Source organism: Musca autumnalis, unplaced genomic scaffold (genome assembly GCF_047663935.1).
Source record: "Musca autumnalis isolate F117 unplaced genomic scaffold, ASM4766393v1 scaffold_3, whole genome shotgun sequence".
NCBI classification, from domain to species: domain Eukaryota; kingdom Metazoa; phylum Arthropoda; class Insecta; order Diptera; family Muscidae; genus Musca; species Musca autumnalis.
The window spans coordinates 218,205,201-218,219,072 of NW_027411866.1; the positions used below are offsets into that span (position 1 = coordinate 218,205,201).

Below are 13,872 nucleotides of genomic sequence, written 5' to 3' on the forward strand. Positions count from 1 at the left end.
AATGAGAAATAATAGAATGAATTAATTGAGCTATGGTGGGTGACCCAAGGAGTTTATATTGAAAAAGTGATATCTAGAGAAGTCCACACTGATCTAACCAATATGCTACAATCGTTTCACTGGTGGTTATTCATCGCATCAGGCATAACAGAGAAATAAATTGTCTTCCTTCGGCAAAAAATGGTACTAGCGAAACAACTAAGACCTAAGGTCAATGAATAATTACACTGTATAAAGGCGTCAATGGGCCTGAAAATCCACGATAATCGCCCTGAATCTTAACTTATATGAAAAACGGGAGAAGATAAAATTTGCATATTTTTTGGATATTCAAGAACTTTCTACTGTCTACGTTACGCAGTTAAAGTGGACAAGAATCTATGCAAATCTAACGGGTGTTCATTAGGGTTATGACTTTTATAAAACCTCATATCCCTGTATCATAGCATGATGAGTTTCTACATAAGATCAAATAAAATCGTTTATAAAACAAGTAAAAAAGTATCAGTCGGCTTTGCCGACAGAGTATACCCTCAGCCTGTGCAAATTGAAACACTTTTTTCACAAAAAAAACTTATGTATTTAGGGGGTTTCAAAATGTTGGTCGTATGAACCGACAAAAATTTTGATTAGGATTAGAGTTCAAAAATTTTGCGGAAAAGGTACTTAAAGGAATGGACCGACATAGACCATGGGGGTGCCATAGGGGGTTTTTACACCCTTCCGGCTGTTTTCTCAAGAAGTATGGACTTGCCCCTAAAACAACTTTTACCTTCGTACTTGAAGCAGCGAATGTAAGTTTCTTCAACAAAAATCAAAGTGATTCAATAGCAGGTCTTAAAGTGAACTTATCCAAAATTTTGTGTGGGAGGTACCGGATGGAGTGGACAAATATAGTCCATATTCGAACCTGATTTATATCTGGCAGATATTATGAGAATGTGTAAAGTATGGACCAAATCGGTCACTCCCATCAAGAGTTATCGTGCGCACAATTTTTCCGAATATTTTTGAACTTTTGTGGGGTAGGTACCTGAAGGAGTGGAACGATATGGCTTATCTACGAACTTAAACTAAGTTTGGAAACAATATTACGAAAGCCAAATTTTGGCCGGAATCGGCATTTCCGTTCGAGAATTATCTTGCGCTTCCAACCATAAACATGGTGTCATAGGGTTTGTTTTTCAACTTTCAGGCTATTTTTTCAGGAAGTATGGATTTGCCCCTGAGGAAACTTGTACCTTCGTATAGGGGACACTGAATACAAGATGTTACAACAAAAACCAAGGCGATTCGAGAGCCGGTCCTAAACTGAACTTTTCCGATATTTTGTGTGGGAGGTACTCGAAGGAGTTTACCGATTAAGTCCATATTGGAACCTCATCTAAGACTGGTAGAAATTTCATAATGTGCAAAGTATGGACCAAATCGGTTACTTCCTTCAAGAGTTATCGTACGCACAAATATTCCGAACATTTTCGAACTTTTGTGGGGGAGGTCCCGAAAGGAGTGGACCGATACAATCCATCTTTGAACTTTAACTAAGTTTGGACAAAAAATTACGAAAGCCAAATTTTGGACCGAATCGGCAGATCCGTTCCAGAGTTATCTAGCGCTCCAACCACTACACACGGTGTCATAGGGTTTTTTGTAACTTTCAGGCTATTTTCTCAGAAAGTATGGACTTGCCCCAATGAAACTTACAGCGTCGTATAGGGGACGGCGAATACAACTTGCGTAAACAAAAATCAAAGCGATTCGAGACCAGGTCCTAAACTGAACTTTTCCGAAATTTTGTGTGGGAGGTACCCAAAGGAGTGGACCGATTGAGTCGATATTGGAACCTTACCTAAGTTTGGTAGAAATTACACGATGTGCAAAGTATGGACCAAATCGGTTATTCCCTACAAGAGTTATCGTGCGCACAAATTTTGCGACAATTTTTGAACATTTGTGGGGGAGGTATCTGAAGGAGTGGACCTATATGGCCCATCTTCGAACTTTAATCGAATCTGGACAAAATATTTCGGTACCCAAAATTTGAACCAAATCGATTGATCCGTTCGAGAGTTATCGTTCGCACCAGCCAGCCAGACAGACAGACGGACGGACATTGCTAGATCTACTCAAAATTGTCTGAAACGGATATCGTACAAACATACTTGGGTTCTAAAACCATTATTTCGATGAGGCACATTTTTGGTCGTATCAAAGTGTAAATACCCTCTTTAGCCTAAAGGCTGAGGGTATAAACAGATATTCCCCACGAACAGGCTCTAAATGACTCCTAATAATGAGTGCAGGACACTTCATTGGGACCTCCGAATGGTGTTACTAACGACTCAAACTATCAACAGAAATAGCAGAATTGACGGGAGCAGAATATATCTTATGCCTCCTTTAGAGGATCTATGCCATTTTTTAAAAAATGCAGCTTTTTCAGTTTTTTCTTTTAAATAATTTTTATTATTTATTATTTTAAAAAATTCCACGCCTCTTAAAATAATTTTAAGACACCGTATAAGGGCGTCGAATTTTTAAAAATAATTTACAGACCATTTTAAAAAATTCCACCCCTTTTTAAAGGGCATGAAAATTATTTAAAAAAATTCCACGCCTTTTACAGGGTCTGAAAATGATTGAATAACAGAAATAACAGAACTGACGGGAGGAGAACTCATCTCACCATTTTTTAAATATATTATTTTTAAAAAAAATTATTTTAAGTCTGGAGTTTCCCCCATTGGCTTAACTTCATCACTTTCCTCTTTGCAGAGAAAAATGTTTACAAAACGCACTGACAGCTTGCAAAATTTACTGATCGCTACCAATATCATGATTTCATCCCGGCGAAGGGAATTATCAATTGGCTTTTCAGTTTTTGAAATGATGATTTTTTAGTGAAAACCTGAACTCTTTAAGCATCGAGTATTCTCATGTTAATGAGAATGATGCTCACTTTTCGCGCAAAACGGAATTTTGTAAATAAAATTCCAACGACATACTCACAGGTAACTGTGTTGATGTTATTTCAACTTAACAGAAATCGATGATTTCTTAGTTGAATCGTGCTGTCAGCTTGCAAATATTTTGTTCTGGTGTTTTTTGGGAAAGCCGAAAAGTGAGCATCATTCTCATTAACATGAGAATACTCGATGCTTAAAGAGTTCAGGTTTTCACTAAAAAATCATCATTTCAAAAACTGAAAAGCCAATTGATAATTCCCTTCGCCGGGATGAAATCATGATATTGGTAGCGATCAGTAAATTTTGCAAGCTGTCAGTGCGTTTTGTAAACATTTTTCTCTGCAAAGAGGAAAGTGATGAAGTTAAGCCAATGGGGGAAACTCCAGACTTAGACAATCATATGATTGAATCTTCAACTAAAACAAAACAAACAAAAAACAGCGAAGGCTCGCGCAAAACGGAATTTTGTAAATAAAATTCCAACGACATACTCACAGGTAACTGTGTTGATGTTATTTCAACTTAACAGAAATCGATGATTTCTTAGTTGAATCGTGCTGTCAGCTTGCAAATATTTTGTTCTGGTGTTTTTTGGGAAAGCCGAAAAGTGAGCATCATTCTCATTAACATGAGAATACTCGATGCTTAAAGAGTTCAGGTTTTCACTAAAAAATCATCATTTCAAAAACTGAAAAGCCAATTGATAATTCCCTTCGCCGGGATGAAATCATGATATTGGTAGCGATCAGTAAATTTTGCAAGCTGTCAGTGCGTTTTGTAAACATTTTTCTCTGCAAAGAGGAAAGTGATGAAGTTAAGCCAATGGGGGAAACTCCAGACTTAGACAATCATATGATTGAATCTTCAACTAAAACAAAACAAACAAAAATTATTTTATTAAAAAATTCCACGCCTCTTACAGGGTCTGAAAATTATTTTAAAATATTGCAAGCCTTTTTACAAGTGTCTGAAATTATTTTAAAAAATGCCACGCCTCTTTACAAGGGTCTGAAAATTATTTTAAAAACTTCCACGCCGTTTTACAGGGTCTGTAAATTATTTTAAAAAATGCCACGCCTCTTTACAAGGGTCTGAAAATTATTTTAAAAAATGCCACGCCTCTTTACAAGGGTCTGAAAATTATTTTAAAAAATTCCACGCCTCTTTACAAGGGTCTGAAAATTATTTTAAAAAATTCCTCGCCTCTCTACAAGGGTCTGAAAATTATTTTAAAAAATTCCACGCCTCTTTACAAGAGTCTGAAAATTTAAAGAATTCCACGCCTCTATACAGAGCCTGGAAATGATGTTAAAACAATTCCACGCCTATTTACAAGGGTCTGAAAATTATATTACAAAATTTCACACCTTTTTACAAGGGTCTGAAAATTATTTTAACAAATTCCACGCCTCTTTACAAGAGTCTAGAAATTATTTTAAAAAATGTCACAGCTTTTTACAAGGGTCTGAAAAAAACTTAAAAAAAATTCCACGCCTCCTTTCAAGAGTCTGAAAATTATTTTAAAAAGTTCAGCGCCTTTTTAGAGGGGCTAAAAATTATTTTAAAAAAATGCACGCCTTTTTAGTGGGTCTAGAAATTATTTAAAAAAATTCCACGCCTTTTTAAAGGGGCTAAAAATTATTTAAACAACTCTTAGGCCATTTTACAGGATCTGAAAATTATTTTAAAAAATTCCACGCCTCTTTACTGGATCTGAAAATTATTTTAAAATATTGCAAACCTTTTTAAAAGTGTCTGAAAATTATTTTAAAAAATTCCACGCCTCTTTACAGGGTCTGAAAATTATTTTAAAAAATTCCACGCCTCTTTACAGGGTCTGAAAATTATTTTAAAAAATTCCACGCCTCTTTACAAGGGTCTGAAAATTATTTTAAAAAATTCCAATCTTTACAAGACTCTTAAAATTATTTTAAAAAATTCTAATCTTTACAAGACTCTTAGAATTATTTTAAAATATTTCACGCCTCTTTACCAGGCTCTGAAAACTATTTTAAAAAATTCCAAACCTTTTAACAAGGGCCTGAAAATTATTTTAAAACATTCCACGCCTCTTTACAAGGCTCTTAAAATTATTTTAAAACATTCCACGCCTCTTTACAAGGCTCTTAAAATTATTTCAAAAAATTCCACGCCTCTTTACTGGATCTGAAAATTATTTTAAAATATTGCAAACCTTTTTAAAAGTGTCTGAAAATTATTTTAAAAAATTCCACGCCTCTTTACAGGGTCTGAAAATTATTTTAAAAAATTCCACGCCTCTTTACAAGGGTCTGAAAATTATGTTAAAAAATTCCACGCCTCTTAACAACGGTCTGAAAATTATTTTAAAAAATTCCAATCTTTACAAGACTCTTAAAATTATTTTAAAAAATTCTAATCTTTACAAGACTCTTAGAATTATTTTAAAATATTTCACGCCTCTTTACCAGGCTCTGAAAACTATTTTAAAAAATTCCAAACCTTTTAACAAGGGCCTGAAAATTATTTTAAAACATTCCACGCCTCTTTACAAGGCTCTTAAAATTATTTTAAAACATTCCACGCCTCTTTACAAGGCTCTTAAAATTATTTCAAAAAATTCCACGCCTCTTTACAAGACCCTGAAAATTATTTTAAAAAATTCCACGCCTCTTTACAAGACTCTGAAAATTATTTTAAAAAATTCCACGCCTCTTTACAAGACTCTGAAAATTATTTTAAAAAATTCCACGCCTCTTTACAAGACTCTGAAAATTATTTTAAAAAATTCCACGCCTCTTTACAAGACACTGAAAATTATTTTAAAAAATTCCACGCCTCTTTACAAGACTCTGAAAATTATTTTAAAAAATTCCACGCCTCTTTACAAGACTCTGAAAATTATTTTAAAAAATTCCACGTATCTTTACAAGACTCTGAAAATTATTTTAAAAAATTCCACGCCTCTTTACAAGACTCTGAAAATTATATTAAAAAATTCCACGCCTCTTTTCAAGACTCTGAAAATTATTTTAAAAAATTCCACGCCTCTTTACAAGAGTCTGAAAATTATTCTAAAAAAATCCTCGCCTCTATACAGGGTCTAAAAATTATTTTAAAAAATTCCACGCCTCCTTTCAAGGGTCTGAAAATTATTTTAAAACATTCCCCGCCCCTACAAAGGGTCTGAAAATTATTTTAAAAATGCCACGCCTCTTTACAAGAGTCTGAATTTTTTTTTAAAAATTTCCACGTACTTTTCCAATGTTCTGAAAATTATTTTAAAAAATCCTCGCTTCTTTACAAGTCTGTATGTACATACATATGTTTGTCTGTAGAACTAAGAGGGGTTTTTCAAGCGCTGAAAATGTGATGTTGGCTTTCGAAAATCTCTAAGGTCGGTCAATCGATCAGATTAATTGCATATTACTAATAGCTTAGGGGAAGGGTTGTTGCATGATAAACATTAACTTTATTTAATTATGTTCCTAATAAACATCCCACAAGCATCTAAGCTTTACCCAACTACTAAACAAAGACCTCCATTCAATGTCATGTGAATTCCCCCCTTTTGATGATAAAGCGATTCATTTAATGATCTCACATTTATCAACTTCACTTTAGAAAACTTGTTTTATTACTAGAGATGAATGCATTTTAATATTATATAATAGCTATTGGCACATCAATAAACAAACTAAGTTTATAAGCTAAATTGCATTAGAGCCATGCTTTAGGCCAATAAAAATGCAATGGAAATCCCATTACATAATCATGATTAAAATATCAGGCATTAGTTTATTTTTCTTTCTTCATCATATCCATCCATGGCCTAACAATGAATAGACAATCTGTAACTAATAGGCAAAAGCTTAGATTTACCATTCACTTTAATTATTATATTGACTATAGCAAACTAACCAACTATCATTTACTAAGGTAAAATCTTGGCATTCGGGTAGGTCCCAGTGCGACGAAGAAGAAGATGGCATGACTACCTAACCAAACTCAATGACGATGTAATCTTCTTAAAAGAGAAAAAAACTGCTGCTAAAGAATACACCATTATAAAAGAAAGGTTTTAAAAGAATGAAAACTAAACCTATTAACTTTGTTTCCTTTCATGGCAAACACAGATTCAGATTTAAACGTAGTAGCACTAACATTGATTCGAACTTAGGACTCGATACCATTTCTTTGGTCTTGGCCAAGAAGCTGAGCTAAAGAAAACAAAGAACAAGAACCTTAATGGCAATAACAACAAAACAAAGGCGAAGAACCAAAAAAGCTTAAGCAATTTTCTATGCTTTAAAAACAGCTGGAATAGAATATAAGTCTACAAAAATACAAAAATTAGTAATGCTTATTACATCAATAGACAAACGAAAAAATACTCCCCAATAAACTAATGGCCGAAGAAGACCAGAGAACCAGACAATCAAATGGACAGATAAACCAAATTGTATAAATAGCCAGAAAAACAACCTGTTGTACTTTTCAGTTTAATTTGTAAAGACAGAAGAAAAAACACTTGCACTCACAAAATTCTAAAAGGGGTGCAAGACAGAACCGTACACCTAAAAGAACGAAGTCTGCCAACTAAATAGTGAGTCCAAACACCCAACCATCCATCCAATGAAATGAAATGTAGTCACAGGTGAAACTAGCAACAAAAACAAAGCAAGACACTATTTTATTTGCTTCCTGCCAGTCAGCCAGCCAGCCAACCATTCAGCCAAATCAAATAAAGTCTCAGCATATTCTGCTTCAATTCTTCATTTCACAAACAAACACACACACATTGTAGCTCTACCAGAGAGTGTCAGTTTGACTGTCCATCACAAAAAAATGGTCATAAAACACAGCTCTAATGAAAAAAAAATGAATTAAGAATTTAATGCGTGAAAAGCGAAAAAAGTAGAATTTCTTAGTAAAAGAGGAAGAACAGTGAGAGAGGGGATATATGGAACCCCACGTATTTTTTTAATTTTTATTTGATTTGTTAAAGAAAACTCATAGACCATAGAATAAATCTAAGTACACCAGAACTTCACCATTAAGTCTGACTTATAGATAAAATAAAATAAGTAGATAAAAATGAATAACAAGAAGTAATGGGTGGACGGACGGACGGACAACGTAACAATATTTTATTTATTTTTCTTGTTTTTTGTTTTCATAATATGAGACAAGACACCACCACCTGTATGTGTAATGTCTAGGAAGAAGAAGAAAAAAAAACAAACCTAAAAAAGAGGAAGTACAGATAGACCTGGAAAATATGGGAAGGTTGTACATGTAAAATATCTATCCAATTTAGGCAGGTATTCTTGAAATAGTCCACGCCTCCTTAAAGGGGGTCAGAAAAAAATCTTAAAACACCCGTGAGCTGTTTTAAGATTTTTTTAAAGGTAATCAGATGCTCTAAAGGTGCTTAGAAAAACATCTTCAGAGTCCATGCCTCTTTAAAGGGACTTAGCAAAAAAACTTCATAGTCCACGCCTCCTTAAAGGGGCTTAGAAAAAATTCTTCATAGTTCACGCCTCCTTAAGGGTGCTTAGAAAAAATTTCTTAATAGTCCACGCCTCCCTAAAGGGGCTTAGGAACAAATTCTTCACACTCCACGCCTCTTTAAAGCTGCTTAGAAAAATTCTTGATAGTCCACGCCTCCTTGAATATGCTTAGAGAAAATTTTGATAGTCCACGCCTCGTTAAAGATGCTTAGAAAAAATTCTTGATAGTCTACGCCACCTTAAAGGGGCTCAGAAAAAAAAGAAAATAATCCACGCCTTCTTAAAAAGAGATCTAACAAAATATCGATATAATCTGCGCCTTCTTAAAATGAGATCTAACAAAATATCAAAATAATCCACGATTTCTTAAAATGAAAAAAAGCAAAATATCGAAATAATTCACGCCTTCTTTAAATGAGATCTAACAAAATCCAAATATCTACGTCTTTTTTAAATGAGATCTAACAACATATCGAAGTAATCCACCCTTCCTAAAAGGATCTGAAAATAACTTTAAACAAGTAAAAAAGTATCAGTCAGCTTTGCTGACAGAGATATACCCTCAGCCTGTGTATATTGAGAAAAAATTCTGTTTTTTTTCCAAAAAACGTTTTCAAAATTTTGGATGTATGAACCGACAAAAATGTTGATTAGGATTAAAGATCAAAAGTTTTGCGGAGGAGATACTTAAAGGAAGTGGACCGATATGGCTTATCTTCGATCTTAAACCATGTTTGGACAAATTATTACTAAGGCCAAATTTTGGACCGAATCGGCAGATCCGTTCGAGGGTTATCTTGCGTTCCAACCACCTCACACGGTGTCGCGGGTTTTTTTTTTTTTGCAAATTTCAGGCTACTTTCTCTGGAAGTATGGACTTGCCCCTAATGAAACTTGTACCTTGAAAATTATTTTGAAAAATTCCACGTCTCCTTAAAAGGTTCTAAAAATTTTTTAAAAATTTCCAAATGATATGGAAATTATTTTAAAAAATTCCAGAGTCTGGATATTATTTTAAAATATTTGAAAGGTCCTGGAATTATTTTTAAAAAATCCACGCCTCCTTAACTATTATAGAAAATTCCAAAAGTCTGAGTAGTACTTTAAAAAAATTCCAAAGGGTCTAAAAATTATTAAAAAAAGTATTAAAAAAAAACTTAAGAGGCTCTGAAAATTATTTAAGAGGATTCCTAAAGTCTGAAAATTATTTTAAAAAAATTCAAAGGGCTTGAAAAATCCACGTCTTCTTAAAAGGTTCTGAAAATTATTTTAAATAATGCCAACGGGTCTGGAAATTATTTTAAAAAAATTCCTAGGTCCTGGAATTATTTTTAAAACTTCCACGGCTCCTTAAAAGGCTCTGAAAACTATTTCAGAAAATTCCAAAATTATGAGTATTTTATTAAAAAAAATTCCAAAGGGTCTAAAATTTGTTTTTAAAAATTTCACAATTCTTTAAAAAGGTCTGAAAATTATTAAAAGAATCTTAAACGGCTCTGAAATTTTTTTAGATAATTCCAAAAGTCTGTAAATAATTATAAAAATTCCAAAGAGTCTGAAAATTATTTAAAAAATTGTCAAAGGTCCTGAAATTATTTTTAAAAATTCTACGTCTCCTTAAAAGGCTCTGAAATTTATTTTAAGAAATTCCACGCCTATTTAAAAGGCTCTGAAAATTATTTTGAATTCAGAAGGGTCTGAAAATTATTTAAAAATATTTCACGACTCCTTAAAAGTGTCTGAAAATTATTAAAAAAAAAAATCAAAAAGTCTCAAAATTATTTAAAAAATGTCAAACTTCCTGAAATTATTTTTAAAAATTCTAAAATGCTCTGAAAATTATTTTAAAATCAAAAGGGAATGAAAATTATTTAAAAAATTTCATAGGTCCTGAAATTATTTTTAAAAATTCTACGCCTCCTTAAAAGGCTCTAAAAATTATTTTAAGAAATTCTACGCCTCCTTAAAAGGCTCTGAAAATTAGTTTAAATTCAAAAGGGTCTGAATATTATTTTAAAAAAATGTAAAATGTCTAAAATTATTTTTAAAAAGTCTACGCCTCCTTAAAAGGATCTGAAATTTATTTTAAAAAATTCCACGCCTCATTAAAAGGCTCTGAAAATTATTTTAAGAAGTTCCACGCGTTCTTAAAAGGCCCTAAAAATTATTTTAAATTCAAAAGGGTCTGAAAAGATTTTTAAAAAAATGTCAAAGGTTCTGAAATTATTTTAAGAAATTCCACGCCTCCTTAAAAGTCTCTGAAAATTATTTTAAAATCAAAAGGGTCTGAAAATTATTTAAAAAATTTCAAAGGTCCTGAAATTATTTTTAAAAATTCTACACCTCCTTAAAAGGCTCTGAAAATTATTTTAAGAAATTCCACGCCTCATTAAAAGGCTCTGAAAATTATTTTAAGAAATTCCACGCCTCATTAAAAGGCTCTGAAAATTATTTAAAGCAATTCCACGTCTCCTTAAAAGGCTCTGAAAATTATTTTAAATTTAAAATGGGCTTGAAAATTATTTAAAAAAATGTCAAAGATTCTGAATTTATTTTTAAAAACTCTACGCCTTAAGAAATTCCACGCCTCCTTAAAAGTCTCTGAAAATTATTTAAACAATTTCGAAGGTCCTGAAATTGTTTTTAAAAATTCTAAAAGGCTTTTAAAATTATTTAAGAAAACTCCAAAGTTCTGAAAATCATTTTAAAATATTGCAAAGGTTCTCAAATGTTTTTTTAAAAAATCCACGACTCCATAAAAGGGTCTGAAAATTCTTGTAAAAAATTTCACGACAGCTTAAAATTTTTTCCGAAATTAAAAAAGGTAAAATGATTTCTAAATTAAAAACAAAAAACATACCTCCTAAAAAGGGTCTTTAAATTAATAAAACAAATCCACGCCTCTAAAATTAAAAAAAAATCCACCCATTTTTAATTTAAAATGGTCTCTAAATTCTCTTGAAAAAATTTATTCCCCCTTAAAAGGATCTCTCTAATTTCCTTTAAATTCCAATAAGGTTGTCTAAAATTAAAAAATCCACGCAGTTTTAAATAGGTCTCTAAGTTGTTTTAAACAGTTCCATTCCATCTTAAAAATCTACATTAAAAAAGCATCTCTATTACAACCATGTCATGCCTCCCTAAAATTGTCTCAGGAATAATTTGAAAACTTACACGCTACCTAGAGGATCCCAGAGTATTTTTGAAAAATTCAACTCCTCCTTAAAATGGTCTAATTTTTTTTTTTTTGTTGAAAAATTCCACGCTTCCTTTAAACGGTCTTAGATTTTTTTTTTTTAAATTCGATGCCGATGTCTCAAAGTTGTTTAAAAATTCTACGCCTTCTCAAAAGTGTTTCCACAATTTTGAAAAAAATGCCATGTCCTTGTAAGGAGTCTCTAAATGTTTGTAAAAAAATTCCATGCCCTTGTAAGTGTCTCAGAATTTTTATATAGTGTCTCCTTAAAGGTTCTCCGAAAATTATTTGAAAAAATTCCACGCATTTTTGGAAAGGTCTCTCCAAATTATTAAAAATTAATTGAACGACTGCTTAAAATGGTCTCAGAATTTTTTTACAATTCGACGGTTCCTAAAAATTATTTTAAAAGTTTCCACACCTTCCGGCACCTTAAAATTTTCTCAGACTTTTTTTACAATTCCACACCTCCTAAGAGTCTCTGAATATTATTTTAAAATGAACCATGCCTGCTTAATTGGGTCTGCCTCTTCAAAAGGGCCTGATAATTATTTAAAAAAAAAAAAAAAATTCCACGACCCCTTAAAAAGGATCTCTTAAAATCATTTTAAAAATGCCACGCCTCCAAATAATGGTTACTCCCAAAAAATGGGAAAAGCTCAAGGGTTGTCTTTTCCTTACGTGACCCTACTAGTTATTTGTGTTATCCAATTGGCGTACACATTTTATACTCTTCCCCATAACACATTCCAACGGTCCACCTGTATTATTTTACCGCCAATTGTTTGTCATTGCATTGCATTGGAAATGTTCTAAGTAATTGTCTGTGCGTACACGCATTTATGCATTTTAGACACAAAAAAAAGTAAATGTATATTGAGGGTACTACAGACTGCATAAACACATTTACTCTTTGCTCCCACTCTTCCCCCTCCCTGTTGCAAATGCAACGAAGCGTCAAAGTGTTGATGAACGTGTTTTGGCTGACCATTTTTAGTTCTGGCAGTTCTATGTGTTCAGTTACCACATTTTACAAATGTGTGTTCTTGTCATAGAATTTGCCCGAAACTTACTAGAATTGTGTTGTGTGGCATGATGACTGAGCGTGAGTCCAAATTAAAAGGGTCATTCATTAGGATGGCACACAAAAATGACTCGTTGCAACCGGGCAACTTATTGTTGCTAAAATGAGGCAAGAACAAATGGAATGAGAGAGAGACAGGGACAGAAAAATAAGTACATAAATAAAACCATGTTAAGTAGTTTTATTGACCGGCGATCATCAGAAAACCGACAAACAAAGTTGCCGGCATAACAAGAGAAAAAATATTATTATTGGGTTTTGGGTGGTGCTGGAGAAGGTGGTGGTGATGGTACGGAAAACACTAGTCGTGAATGTTGGCTTTGGTTGGAAATATGAATTTCATCTATGTGTGTGAATGACTATGTATGTGTTTGAGCATGACTACCAACCGGAAGTTTTTCAAATGAAAATGCATAAACTTTTCCATTCTGTGTGTGTACATTACTATTTATGACCAAAACAGCCGGCCAGCCGGCCAGCCGACCAACACAACCATCTATCTACTCATCATAAGAGCAAAAAGGGGGTACAGGGTCTACCGCCGCCACCCAGCAAACTACAGTAGCTACCACTGCACAAGTTACTCTTTATGGGTGGTTTGGAGTTTCAGTGGGTGATGAATGTGTTTTGTCGTGGGGGCCATTTCGTATGAAATTGTGGTATTGTGGGCATAGTTTTCCACAACAATTTTCCTCTATATAATTTTTGTTTTTCGTATGTACTCATTGCTGCCAAACATCGCCATTATGTTGATCATAAATGCCATCATTGTTCTATGCTAAATCTAGTTCAGTTGTTGTTGTTGCTGTGATTATTCATTCATTTTGGAAGACTTTAATTTATACACCCTTTACAGAGGGCAAGCAGGGAGTTCAAATAAAAGATTTCTCTCTACTGAAGCACTACATAAAGTAAATGCTCTAATAAAATTATTTGAAATAGTGTATTCAGTTTTGTAGAATAATCCGCACCCCCATATGCCTGGATTCTTGCTCATTTGAAAAAAAAAAATTAAATAATAATGGAGTTAAAAAATTTTCGGATATTTTAGAGATATGAAAAATGTAATTCCACGCCTCCTTAAAATTGAGTTTGAAAAATTCTTGGATATTAAAAAAAAATGAAATAATCCAC

General features: G+C 32.9%; 2 protein-coding genes across 13 annotated transcripts in view; one reads left to right on the forward strand and one right to left on the reverse strand.

Moving 5' to 3' along the window:
• Positions 1-13,872, reverse strand: part of fog (folded gastrulation) — a 423,880-nt gene that overhangs the window by 185,596 nt on the left and 224,412 nt on the right. The gene's annotated exons all lie outside the window — the stretch shown is intronic.
• LOC141398983 (uncharacterized) overlaps positions 1-13,872 on the forward strand; it is a 438,842-nt gene that overhangs the window by 81,090 nt on the left and 343,880 nt on the right. The gene's annotated exons all lie outside the window — the stretch shown is intronic.